Source organism: Leptidea sinapis, chromosome 36 (assembly GCF_905404315.1).
Source record: "Leptidea sinapis chromosome 36, ilLepSina1.1, whole genome shotgun sequence".
Taxonomy (NCBI): Eukaryota; Metazoa; Arthropoda; class Insecta; order Lepidoptera; family Pieridae; genus Leptidea; species Leptidea sinapis.
Window position 1 is genome coordinate 10,132,310 of NC_066300.1, and position 12,481 is coordinate 10,144,790.

General features: G+C 39.2%; 1 long non-coding RNA gene across 2 annotated transcripts in view; it reads right to left on the reverse strand.

The window, feature by feature from the left end:
* Positions 1-12,481, reverse strand: part of LOC126975483 (uncharacterized) — a 325,432-nt gene that overhangs the window by 74,518 nt on the left and 238,433 nt on the right. The gene's annotated exons all lie outside the window — the stretch shown is intronic.

The following is a 12,481-nucleotide window of genomic DNA, read 5'->3' on the forward strand; positions in this document are numbered from 1 at the left end:
AAATGGAGAACCGGTTTTCTCCTTCGATTATTCTGCGATATCTACTGAACTGAACGAAATAATATTACAGTATTAGATGTAGCGTGTTTCAGAAAAGGTTTCAGAAATGGTGATTACTGATACAGAACCAAATTTTTTCACGTATAAATACCAATATATTCGCAATACAAAAAATTCAGTCAATGACATTTCATTACATATTATTATGACAATTCATACAATGCGCTCTGCGGGGTAATTGATTTGTATGGTGAAACAATGTTTGCCGGTTCATCACTTGTATAAGATGAAAGGCAATATTTCTTTGTTTTTTAGTTATAACAATTTACGCCTTTGCTAAGTGGAGCTGCTGTACTTCCTTTGGATTCAATACTAAATTGCGATTACGATCTTGCAGGAAAATGCGAATATAACGTATTTATTAGAGCACAAAAAGCAAATCACATTCAAATATCTGCTTGCAATGGAAATCGTTTTTCCATTTGATTTTTGATGATAATTGCATCATATTAGCACTAATTTCTTGGTACCTTATGATTTATTATTATGATCAAATGTTACATTGAAAACATTTGTTGCAAACAAAAAAGTTGTTTTGGATGGATGGCAGTCTGACACTTCCAATGCAACATCTGGTGTCTCTCAGGGCTCAAACCTAGGTCCTTTGTTTTATAATTCATATATTAATGATATTCCTGATACTATACAGAACTGCAAAATATTTCTATTTACCCATGACTTAAAAATATGCCAAACCATAGTTAATAGTTTATGAAAATGATTGTCATTTACTACAACATGACATCGATAACCTAAGGAAATGGGGTAAATACTCGTATAATAAAATGTATCTTAATACCGAGAAATGCTACTGTATTACATTTTCAAGAAAAAACAAATATCATCGGACTTTCATTGGAAGCCCGTTTATATTTATTTTTCGCTATATTGATAATATTGAGAATAAAATATTAAACAACTACTGATGAAATCAAAGATTGAGGTATAACAATTGACAAAGAGTTACGGTTTGTCAATCACATAGATAAAATTTCCAATTATGCACTTGTTAGATTATTAAGCTTTTATGTCATTATTGAATATTCATAAAGTACTAAATAACACTGAATAAAACCTAATTAAATCAAAGTTAAAACAGTAATATTTTGACATCTTAAAACTAGAAAGTAGCTCATTTGTATTTTAAAGTCAATACAGCCAATAGGAGCTTGTTACTGATTGGCTGTTCGAGCTAGGATTGCCAACTGAAGCCTACTAAGGTTTTGTTGGTGCAGCGCAGTGGTGCTTAGTCACATTTGGCTCGTAGCTGCTGCACCGGAAGGACACGTCAGTGTTAAGTATTTATAATTATTATTCATTATTTTCTGTTCTGATATTATTATACTTTCAAATATCTATTAATAATCTAATAGCGTCACCACTTGTGAATGTTAAATAAGGCTAGTAAGTGTTATTTTAGTATTTTAATATAAGTACAATTTATTAAAGGTAACTTGTTGGATGTACCTATGTTGTATATTATACTGTATATTTTCAATTATGATTTAAAGGATGAGCTTGGATTTTCTTATCGGTTCTTCTCCCCGTGTCAAAGCTCCTTTAGGAACCGATGTAGATGACTTAATAAACTAATTATAAAAATGACGGTAATTTACTTGAAAATAAGGATTATTAGATTTTCATATTCGCTTTGAAAATGTGAACATGAGTCTTGGGTGACCGTTCGTCTCCTACTTACTTAAATCATTTCTTTGTAAAATAGTGATTTATTTTCGATAAAAAGTGTTTATTTAGATTGTTTACTAGTTAATATCCATCTGTGAGTGTTAGCAGTGTCTAAATTGTTCTCGGGAGTGATATATAAACTATTGTCAGAACAGCTGATCTGTGTTTAATAACAACTACCGTCTACCTATATCGAAAATCAATAAGTGTGTGGGGTTGAAGTGTGTGAATTAGTCCTGGTACACAGTAGATGATATAAATAATTAGCCCGAATTAGCTTCAGATAAGTTTATGTATATATAATTAACACTTAACACCACAATATGATACAGGTATGTAGTTAACACTATATAGAATAGAAGGTACACTAAACAAGAAATGAGAAGTAGTTAAACTAGGGGTAACGTAAGTAAACGAGAAGCGTTAGCGAAAGCAAAGGTAACGTGCGCGTGCGTTGAAGGTTCGGGGCGCACTGTCTTCGGGTGCCGGCTGCCGGTGCGTCGCTAGTCGCTGTACTGCATTCCTTTGTCCCATTGTTCTCGATGCTACCGCAGGCCTTCACAGCAGACGACACGATGCATCAAGTCTTAAATTAATCGGTACGACAAATGTGGCAAAGTAATTATTATATGTGGTGGATAATGTACGTATAGTATATAGTGTTATTATAATCTGTACTTATATATTATTATAGTAAATATGTAGATGTTTAATATATAATAATGTTCTTGATATATATTTTATGTTCATAAATATAATAAGATAGATAGGCTATATATTTTCATATACTATTATTATAAGTTTGATAATATACATATCGCCACAATACTCCCCCCCAGAGACCGTCCTAGGACGGGCGATAATAGTTTGGAAATTTAACTTGTCTTCCAGAGCGTGTTTTGATACCGCTGTTTTCTTTCATTTCGGCTTCAGATCCTATTCGTTTCGAGTCGCCGTCAGGGGTAAGTATGTAAGCGGGTTTTAACCTTTCTATGGAAACTGTCTGTGTTTTATCATTTATTCTTAATTTGTAGACTTTATCACTTCTTTCTAGAACTTCATACGGTCCCGTATATGCTGGCTGTAGTGATCCTCTCACGGTGTCGTCTCTGACGTAAACACGGCTTGCGTGAGGTAAGTCTTTGAAGACGAATATATTTCTTTTGCAGTGCCTTGACGCTGGTTGAGGACGGATTTTACCCATCATCATGCGTAAACGTGCTGCATAGTCTGTAATGTCCGTTGTTGTGTTCCAGCTAGCAGATTCAAGAAAGTCTCCGGGTAGTCTAAGTGTTTCTCCGTATAACATTTCAGATGGTGTGGCATGGATGTCTTCTTTATACGTGTTTCTGATGCCGAGGAGTACAAATGGAAGACTTTCGGTCCAGTTCTGACTTTCGTGGCACATAATAGCTGTTTTTAGCTGTCGGTGTAGCCTTTCTACCATCCCGTTGCTGGCTGGATGGTATGCCGTAGTTCTGATACGTCGAAATCCTGCAAGTTCTCCGAGTTGTTTTAGAAGTGCCGATTCAAATTGTTTTCCTCTGTCTGTGATTACTTCTAACGGGCAACCATAGCGAGCTATCCAGTTTGATATAAGTGCCTTTGCCACAGTTTCCGCTGAAATGTCCTGAAGAGGTGTTGCCTCTGGCCACCGTGAGAACCTGTCTACGGCGGTGAGACAGTAGCGATATCCTCCAGAGATGGGCATAGGTCCAATCAAATCGATATGCACATGCTGGAATCTAGCTCGAGGTAATTTGAATGTACCGAGTGCTGGAGATATGTGTCGTGTGACTTTTGTACGTTGACATAAATGACAACATTTGGCCCATTCACGGCAATCCTTATTGACGCTTGGCCACACATAGCGTTCTGTCACTAATTTGGCGGTCGAGTTTGCGCCTGGATGGCTTAGTGAATGGATGCTACTGAACACCTGGTGTCTAACTTCCTTTGGCACATATGGTCGTGGTAGCTGCGTACTGTGGTCACAATAGAGTTCGGTTCGTGTTCCAGGTATGGTAACTTTCTGGAGTTTGAGGGATGTTTCGCTGTTAAGTAAACTTTGTAATTCAGGATCAGTCAATTGCAACCTCGCGAGTTTGACAAGGTCTACAGGCTGAACTATCTCCTCGATCCTTGAAAGGGTATCGGCCACAATGTTATTTTTTCCTGAGATGTGCTTTATATCCGTGGTAAATTGTGACACGAAGTCTAGATGGCGGAACTGTCGTGGAGAACATTTATCTTTACGCACATGGAAGGCAAAACAAAGCGGTTTATGGTCGGTAAATACCGTGAAATGTCTTGCCTCTACGAAGTGTCGGAAATGTTTGATTGCTTCGTATATGGCCAGGAGTTCCCTGTCGTAAGGAGAATATTTTTTCTGTTGTGGGTTCAACTTACGACTAAAGAACGCAATTGGCTGCCATTCATCTTGTTTCAGCTGTTGCAGAACTCCACCGATTGCAGTGTCGGATGCGTCCGTTACTAGTGCCAACTTGGCATCTGAATCCGGGTGAGCAAGTAGTGCTGCATGACAAAGACTTTCTTTGCAGTTTTTGAAGGCACGTAGGGTTTCTCCTGAGATGTTCACTGGATGGTTACCCTTGACTGAATCGGTTAGTAGGCTGTTCAATGGCGCCTGAGTTTCCGCTGCGTTTCTGATGAAACGTCGGTAATAGTTCATCATGCCAAGGAAACGTCTAAGTTCTTTTACAGTCTGTGGTATAGGGAAATCCTTGATTGCTTGGACTTTACTCTCTAGTGGTTTGACGCCATCTGCTGATACTGTGCAACCGAGAAAAGTTATTTGTGCTGCGCCAAATACGCATTTTGATACGTTGATTACTAGACCGTAATCCTGTAGTCTTTGAAATATCAGACGCAGATGTTCCAGGTGCCGCTCCTCATTTTCCGAGAATATCAGGAAATCGTCGATGAATGAGAAGGTGAAATCGAAATCTCTGGTCATTTCATCCACGAATCTTTGGAATGTTTGGCCCGCATTTCGTAGACCAAAAGTCATATATGGGAATTCGAACATTCCGAAGGGTGTCGTGATTGCCGTTTTTGGTATATCCTCTGTATTAACGGGGATATAGTGGTATGCTTTGACTAAGTCGATCGTTGAGAATATTTTGCTGCCGGAAATGCTGTGCGTGAAATCTTGGATGTGCCGGATGGGGTATCGATCTGGAATTGTCCTCGCATTTAGCATCCGGTAGTCTCCACATGGTCTCCAGCCATTATCTTTTTTCGGAGTTAGGTGTAATGGTGAGCACCATGGACTTTCTGATGGTCGTGCGATTCCTCTAGCGATCATCTCGGCGAATTCTTGTTTTGCGATTTTGAGTTTGTCAGGTGCAAGTCTTCTTGGAGTGCAGTAGACCGGTGGACCGGGTGTAGTCCTTATGTGGTGTACCGTGTTATGATGGATTTTTTGTTTAATGCCTGACGGTCGAGTTATCTCCGGGAATTCTCGAAGAAGGTTTAGGTATTTCGTGTCACCTACGAGTGTCTTCACAGAAGAAATAGCATCAGCTATTGGAGCAGGTGCTGCTTTTGTCGTGAGTGTCGTGGTGTTATCAACGAGGCGGCGATTTCGGCAATCTACCATTAAGTTGTAGAAAGACAGGAAATCTACGCCTATTATTGCCTTGTTGACGTCTGCTACTACGAACTGCCATTTGAATGCACGACGAAGACCTAGATTTAGCTCCAAATTCGTGGATCCATAGGTAGCGATTGTGCTTCCGTTCGCTGCGTACAGTTCATATGTTGTTCTTGGTCGGCTTGTTTTGATGGCAGATCGAGGAAAAACGCAGAGGTCACTGCCTGTATCGACCAAAAACTGCACTTTTGTTCGTCTGTCCGTGATAAATAAGCGACCAGTTGAACCAGGGCAATCATTCGTCGCTATTAATGACCGCCTCTCGCGTTTCCCTGCTGGTAATCGCAAGGCTTCTGGCAGTTTCTTGCCTTTTCACCATATTTGTGGTGATAAATGCAGACAGGAAACTTTCTGTAGTTTGATTGCGATCGCTTGCCGCTTCTGCTGCGTTGGTTTACTCGGTGTCTTGAGCGAGATCGAGGTGCGTCTCTTGTGGAGAGCGCTTTTACTTGTCGACTCAGCTCGGCAACTTCTCTTGAAAGTTGGTCCAGTCTTGAGGAAGAAGCGACGTCTACAGGGGCTACTTGTGGTGTAGGAGGAACTAGCTCGTGAACTTTGTCAGCTAATTCAGCAAGAGCTTGGAGTGATGACTCTGGTTGGCATGCTACGACGGTTTGCAAGTTGGTTGGGAGCCGGCTTGTCCATACAGTTTTAATAAAATCGTCTGGTATGTTCGGTCCTGCTAGATGCTTTAGGTGTCGTAAGAACTGAGAAGGGCGTCTGTCTCCAAGTTCTTCGTGCATTAATAGCTGGGTCATCTCTTTTTCTCGTGATGCCGAGAGCCTCTTGATGAGTTCAGTTTTGAGTGTCTCGTATTTCCCTTTCGATGGCGGATTAACAAGAATATCTTTCACTTCGGAGGCGTATCGATGTTCCAGTTGGGCACTCACATAGTAATACTTTGTATCGTCGTCTTTTATTCCGGAGAGGGCAAAGCTCCCTTCGATTTGAGCAAACCATACAGCTGGTTCGTCCGCCCAAAATGGTGGTAACCGAACTCCGACCCGATTAATGTCGGATGGTGTAAAGTTCCCACTGGTTGCGTCCGCAAATGTTTCTTTGCCTGGTTGCGCCATTTTGTTCACTACTTTATCTTTTCACTTACTTGAATTAAGTCCTTATCGGGGTCACCAATGTGGGGTTGAAGTGTGTGAATTAGTCCTGGTACACAGTAGATGATATAAATAATTAGCCCGAATTAGCTTCAGATAAGTTTATGTATATATAATTAACACTTAACACCACAATATGATACAGGTATGTAGTTAACACTATATAGAATAGAAGGTACACTAAACAAGAAATGAGAAGTAGTTAAACTAGGGGTAACGTAAGTAAACGAGAAGCGTTAGCGAAAGCAAAGGTAACGTGCGCGTGCGTTGAAGGTTCGGGGCGCACTGTCTTCGGGTGCCGGCTGCCGGTGCGTCGCTAGTCGCTGTACTGCATTCCTTTGTCCCATTGTTCTCGATGCTACCGCAGGCCTTCACAGCAGACGACACGATGCATCAAGTCTTAAATTAATCGGTACGACAAATGTGGCAAAGTAATTATTATATGTGGTGGATAATGTACGTATAGTATATAGTGTTATTATAATCTGTACTTATATATTATTATAGTAAATATGTAGATGTTTAATATATAATAATGTTCTTGATATATATTTTATGTTCATAAATATAATAAGATAGATAGGCTATATATTTTCATATACTATTATTATAAGTTTGATAATATACATATCGCCACAAGTGCTAATCTTTGTCCCGTGCCGTAAGTTACTTCGCCAGTATATTGCTATAAATATAGGCATACAAATTCCTTATTCCATTGAAGTCAAAATCAAATAAACTATATATATATTATTTAGAAGTTTAAAGGCCGGCAATAAAAAAACGTGTATCGCCATCTATCGAAAGGTTGAAATACTAAAAATTGTATTATCGATTACGCAGAAGAGCCCCAATATGCCGCCAAACAAATGTCCCTTGTGTGCGAAATTCTTTGCGATTGCAACAGATGGCGCTAGGTACATAAGGTGTGATGCCCCAATTCACAAGCAATGTCCCAAAGCACTAAGCCCCGAGTCCAAATCACTATGCAAAACATGTCATCTGTCACGCCCTGCGAAAAATAAAAATTATTCAGCTTTCTGCAGCGCGGCCTCTGCCGGTGTGCCCTCCACCACTGACGTCGCGGCTCCCTCGCCTGCACTCCTTCCTAACATTCCGGATAGTCACGCAGGCCAGAGCTCCTCCTCGTCATCGTCTGAAAAATACGTTGATCTAACACAGGAAATAAAATCTTTACGCACGGTTATATTAGAACTTAAATACGAATTATCCTCACAACTTGCAATAGCCATTTCCGAAGTCACTAAAAGGTTGGATAGCGTGGAGAGCAGGGTATCCAGGCTGGAAGAGAATGCAGCCCAACAGCAGCTAGACAGTCATACGAGCGGCGAATTTAATGACGAATTTGTAAAGCTACAAAGGCGTGTTAACGTCTCCGAGCAAGAATGTCTCTCAAATGATATTGAGATCTCTGGCGTTCCTGAAAACAGCGGTGAAAATCCCACTCATGTCGCTATCACATTAGCACAGAAATTAGGAATGCCGCTGGAGGAACACGATATTGTCTGCGCCTACCGAGTTGGTGCGCCCCGGAGACAAGAAAATAACGCGAACGATCCTGCTCGCCCCCGTCATATTGTGGTGCGCCTGACTCGCCGACACTTGCGTGATCGCTTGCTGCGTGAGGCACGCGTGCGCCGAGGCGCCGACACATCTGGGACCAATATAGTTGGTAATGTGCGCCGTTTTTATGTTAATGAACGTCTTTCAGCTTATAATCGTCAAATATTTTATACAGCACGCCAGTATGCACAGGCACAAAAATGGCGATATGTCTGGACAAAAGGCGGCCGCATATACGTGAGACGTGACTCGTCATCGGCATCTCATCGAATTCAATGTGAAACTGATTTACAACAGGTTTTTGCAATCACTTTAGGTTAGTTTTAGTTATTTTAATGTTATATGTAAGTATTAATGTCATAATATATAGTATACTCGTATTTATAAGAATCCTAAAAAATAAAGTTTATATTTTTATGTCAATTAGTGTAATTTCCAATTGGCACTATTTAATATGTAATGTAGGTAATGTAATTCATCATGTTTCGTCTGCAATTTTTGTCACCAGCTATGTTAAGCTAATGCGTATGTATCTTTTAATGTGTGGTGATTATTTACTATTACATTTATGTATATTTAAAAATGTCATATTGTTATTTATAATATTTAATATTTCCATAAGAATGTACAACATCATTAAATCATATTTACAAGCGACATACTGCATTATATTACATAATGACTCACTTAAGTTCGTACCCGAGACCCCACGTAAATTTGTTAAGCCCTGCCTCACTCACAACTATGTTTCCTTTACTAATTATAATTATATTAATTATGTCTAGTAAGAAACAGAAATTAAAGGTTGGTTTCTTGAATCCAGGGTCTCTAGGGAATCGCCACGATGAGTTTATCATGGCGATGGAACGCCACAAAGTAGACATACTTGCAGTAAACGAAACATGGCTGAGAGAAGGCGAAGACGGCCGCGCCCCGTACGTGCCCGGCTACCGGCTCAGACACATTCCGCGTCCTCCCTCTATCCGTTCGCGCGGTGGAGGCGTGGGATTTTACATCAGTAGAGCCTTGTCCGTACGTATCATATCCCACCCCATTGCCAACCAAGTCGAACAGATGTGGATAAAAACTGTCATTCAAGGAAAAGTCATTGTGATTGGCACAGGATATAGACCTCCGTGGATGGATGCCCAACCTTTTCTTGATGCATTGTCTGAGTCAATCAGTAGCATCGGCTGGTCGGACAATATTATCCTTCTGGGTGACATTAATATTGATCTACTAAACAGCTCAACACCTAACTTCCATAAATTTAACAGTTTCTTACAGATTACTAATCTAACGCAACTTATATCACAACCAACACATTTCACAGATAACAGCGAAACTCTCCTTGATGTGATATGTAGTAATGCTCCTGTATCAAATGTTTCAATAGACCACATAAATGACCTAAGTAAACACGCGTTTATTACTTGTACATTTAATATTATCAAGGATAAATATAAACCCAAATGGATCTCTTTTAGACCTTTAAATGATATTAAATTAGATAAATTCAGTGACTCTCTTTTGGCTACTCCTTTCGATACAATATACCATTTAGAGGACGTAAACCAGATGGTAGTTATTTTCACGTCGTATATTACAACCTTGTTTGACTTTTATGCACCACGTAAGCATGTTCTTGCTAGACAACATCACTATCCGTGGGTAACATACAACTTGAAGTTAATGATGAAATGTCGTGACGAAGCACACGCTAGAGCTAAGAAAAGTAAACATGATTCCAATTTTTCCTACTACAAAGATCTTAAAAGGCAAGTTAATATCGCACTTTATAACGAGAAACGTGCATACTTCGATAAATATATTAATAACTGCATCAGTAAGCCTAGGATTCTTTGGAACCATATTAAAGAACACGTAAATATTAAACCCCATAGGGACTCTTTCTTACCACCACACCTCAAAGACCCAAATTTTTTAAATGCACATTTTTTGGATACACCAGGGGATGGTACAGTTCCCTCTTCTACGTGTAGCTTTTTTGAATTAAACACATATGATAGTTCCAATAATTTCGAATTTAGTCTTGTAAGTGATAGTGAAGTCTTAAAGGCATTGCAATCCTTAAAATCTCAAGCCTACGGCATTGACGACATCTCTTTGGACATGATCAAGTTAACTTCTTCCGTTACTTTACCAACAATCACCCATATAATAAACTTCTCTCTTAGGACTGCCACCTTTCCAGATATTTGGAAAACCGCTCTAGTCAGACCTTTATCAAAAGTAGAGAATCCACTAGTACCAAAGGATCTTCGACCTATCAGTATATTGCCATGTCTTTCCAAGATCCTGGAGAAGATAGTTTATAATCAGGTCATAGAATACCTGGAGGGGCATGGAATATTACCAGATCTACAGTCTGGTTTTAGGAAGAAAAGGGGTACGACAACGGCTCTTGCTGATGTTGTGGACAACATACTGAGTGCTCAAGATTCCGGAAAAAGTACAATATTGGTTTTGCTAGATTACTCCCGAGCGTTCGATTGTCTCAATATCCAGCTTCTTCTAGCCAAATTAACCTATTATGGTTTCACGCCCCAAACTGTGAAATGGTTTGCTAGCTATTTGAGTAACCGTACACAAACCGTTGCTGTGACACATGAAAATGGTTCAACCGAACTTTCAAGCTGGCGTGCTGTCTAACGGGGAGTGCCTCAGGGCTCGATCCTAGGTCCTTTATTATTTATTTTGTACACATCCGACGTTATCACGACCATTGAGCACTGTAAGTTCCACATGTATGCAGACGATATACAGCTCTATATCTCCTTTGATCCTTCAAGTACTCAAGATGCTATTTCAAAGCTTAATTCAGACCTTTCTAGAGTATTAAAGTGGTCCTCATATAACTCTCTGGTGCTCAATGCTACTAAAACTAAATACATGGTCTTAGGGACAACAAATCTTATCAATAAAGTCCTTAATTACAATTTAGACATCATAATAAATAATGTGGTGATTGAACGGGTTCCTGTAGCTCGAAACCTGGGTATTCACTTTGATGAGAATCTCAGGTTCGAAAAACATATCAATGCCATAATGTCCAATTGTTTTTATAGAATTAAGGTTTTATACCGGATTAGACCATATATTAATGAAACATTGCGTCTTAAACTTTGTGAGACTCTAATACTCTCCAAATTAAACTATGGAGACAATGTTTACGGACCAAGACTTCTGGCCCGTTCGAGGGATGCTGTACAGCGGGTCCAAAATGCTTGCGCGAGGTACATTTGGGACATTCCTCCGTGAAGTCACATTACTCCATATTTGATAAAATATAAAGTTTTAAATATGGAGAATAGAAGACGCCTGCATTTCGCAGCTCTACTTTTTAATGTGGTCGCATCTAAGGCTCCCGCATATTTATATAACAAATTGAACTGGTTGAGCAACACGAATACCTTGTACCACACCAGAGCGGCGCTACACGGTCTTCTGTCTTTTAGTCGGCATCACACTGCTGCCTTCAAAGGTAGTTTTAGTTATAACGCAACTAAGTGCTGGAACAATATACCGCCACCTTTCAAAGCCTCATTATCTGTCTATTCCCTCAAATTAAAAATGAAAAAATTTCTATTACATGAATATCAAAATCAGTATTCCAGCATTAGTTGCGTTCAAAGAGGCTAGGAGCTTTTTGTTTTGTTTGATCTTATTATTTGTTGTTTGGAATTTTTTTATTATAATTACTTTTTATGCTTGTTCTTGTTTTTAAGTTTAGTTTAGTAGTTAATTGTTTTTAAGTTTAGTTAAGTATTTAATTGTTATAAGTAAAAAGTTAATTATTATTATTATTAGTTATACTTTAATTCAGGCGAGGTGTCGCCCTTGAAGTTCATGTGTCACGCGGGGTCACAGAAAATCAGCGTTGCAGCACACTTGTGTTGAAACACAAGCTGAGTGGCTCCTTTTTAAACACCACACCTTTTTATATTTGTATATATTTTTAAGTTTCTTCTTTTTGTGATTTGTGTGAGTGTTAAAATAAATGTTTTTTCTTTCTTTCTTTCTTTCTTTCTTTCTTTACTTGTAATTTCTATACCCTATACTCTATTTCTCGTAGCCATTCTAACACACTACATACTAAGGTTTATGTTGCGATAAGGAAAGCAATTCAAGACGCCAGGTACTCTTTTCACACTATTTAATAGTCTTGTACGGAGCAAGTTCGAGTATTGTTGTCAAGTCTGCTCCCCATGCCAAAACAACCACTTCAAAAGAATATAACATTTCAAAAAAAAAATTTACGATATATAACTTACTAGATGATGCCCACGACGTCGTCTGCGTGGACTCAATGAAGCAGAAAAAGTTCTTCAAGAATCCTGAG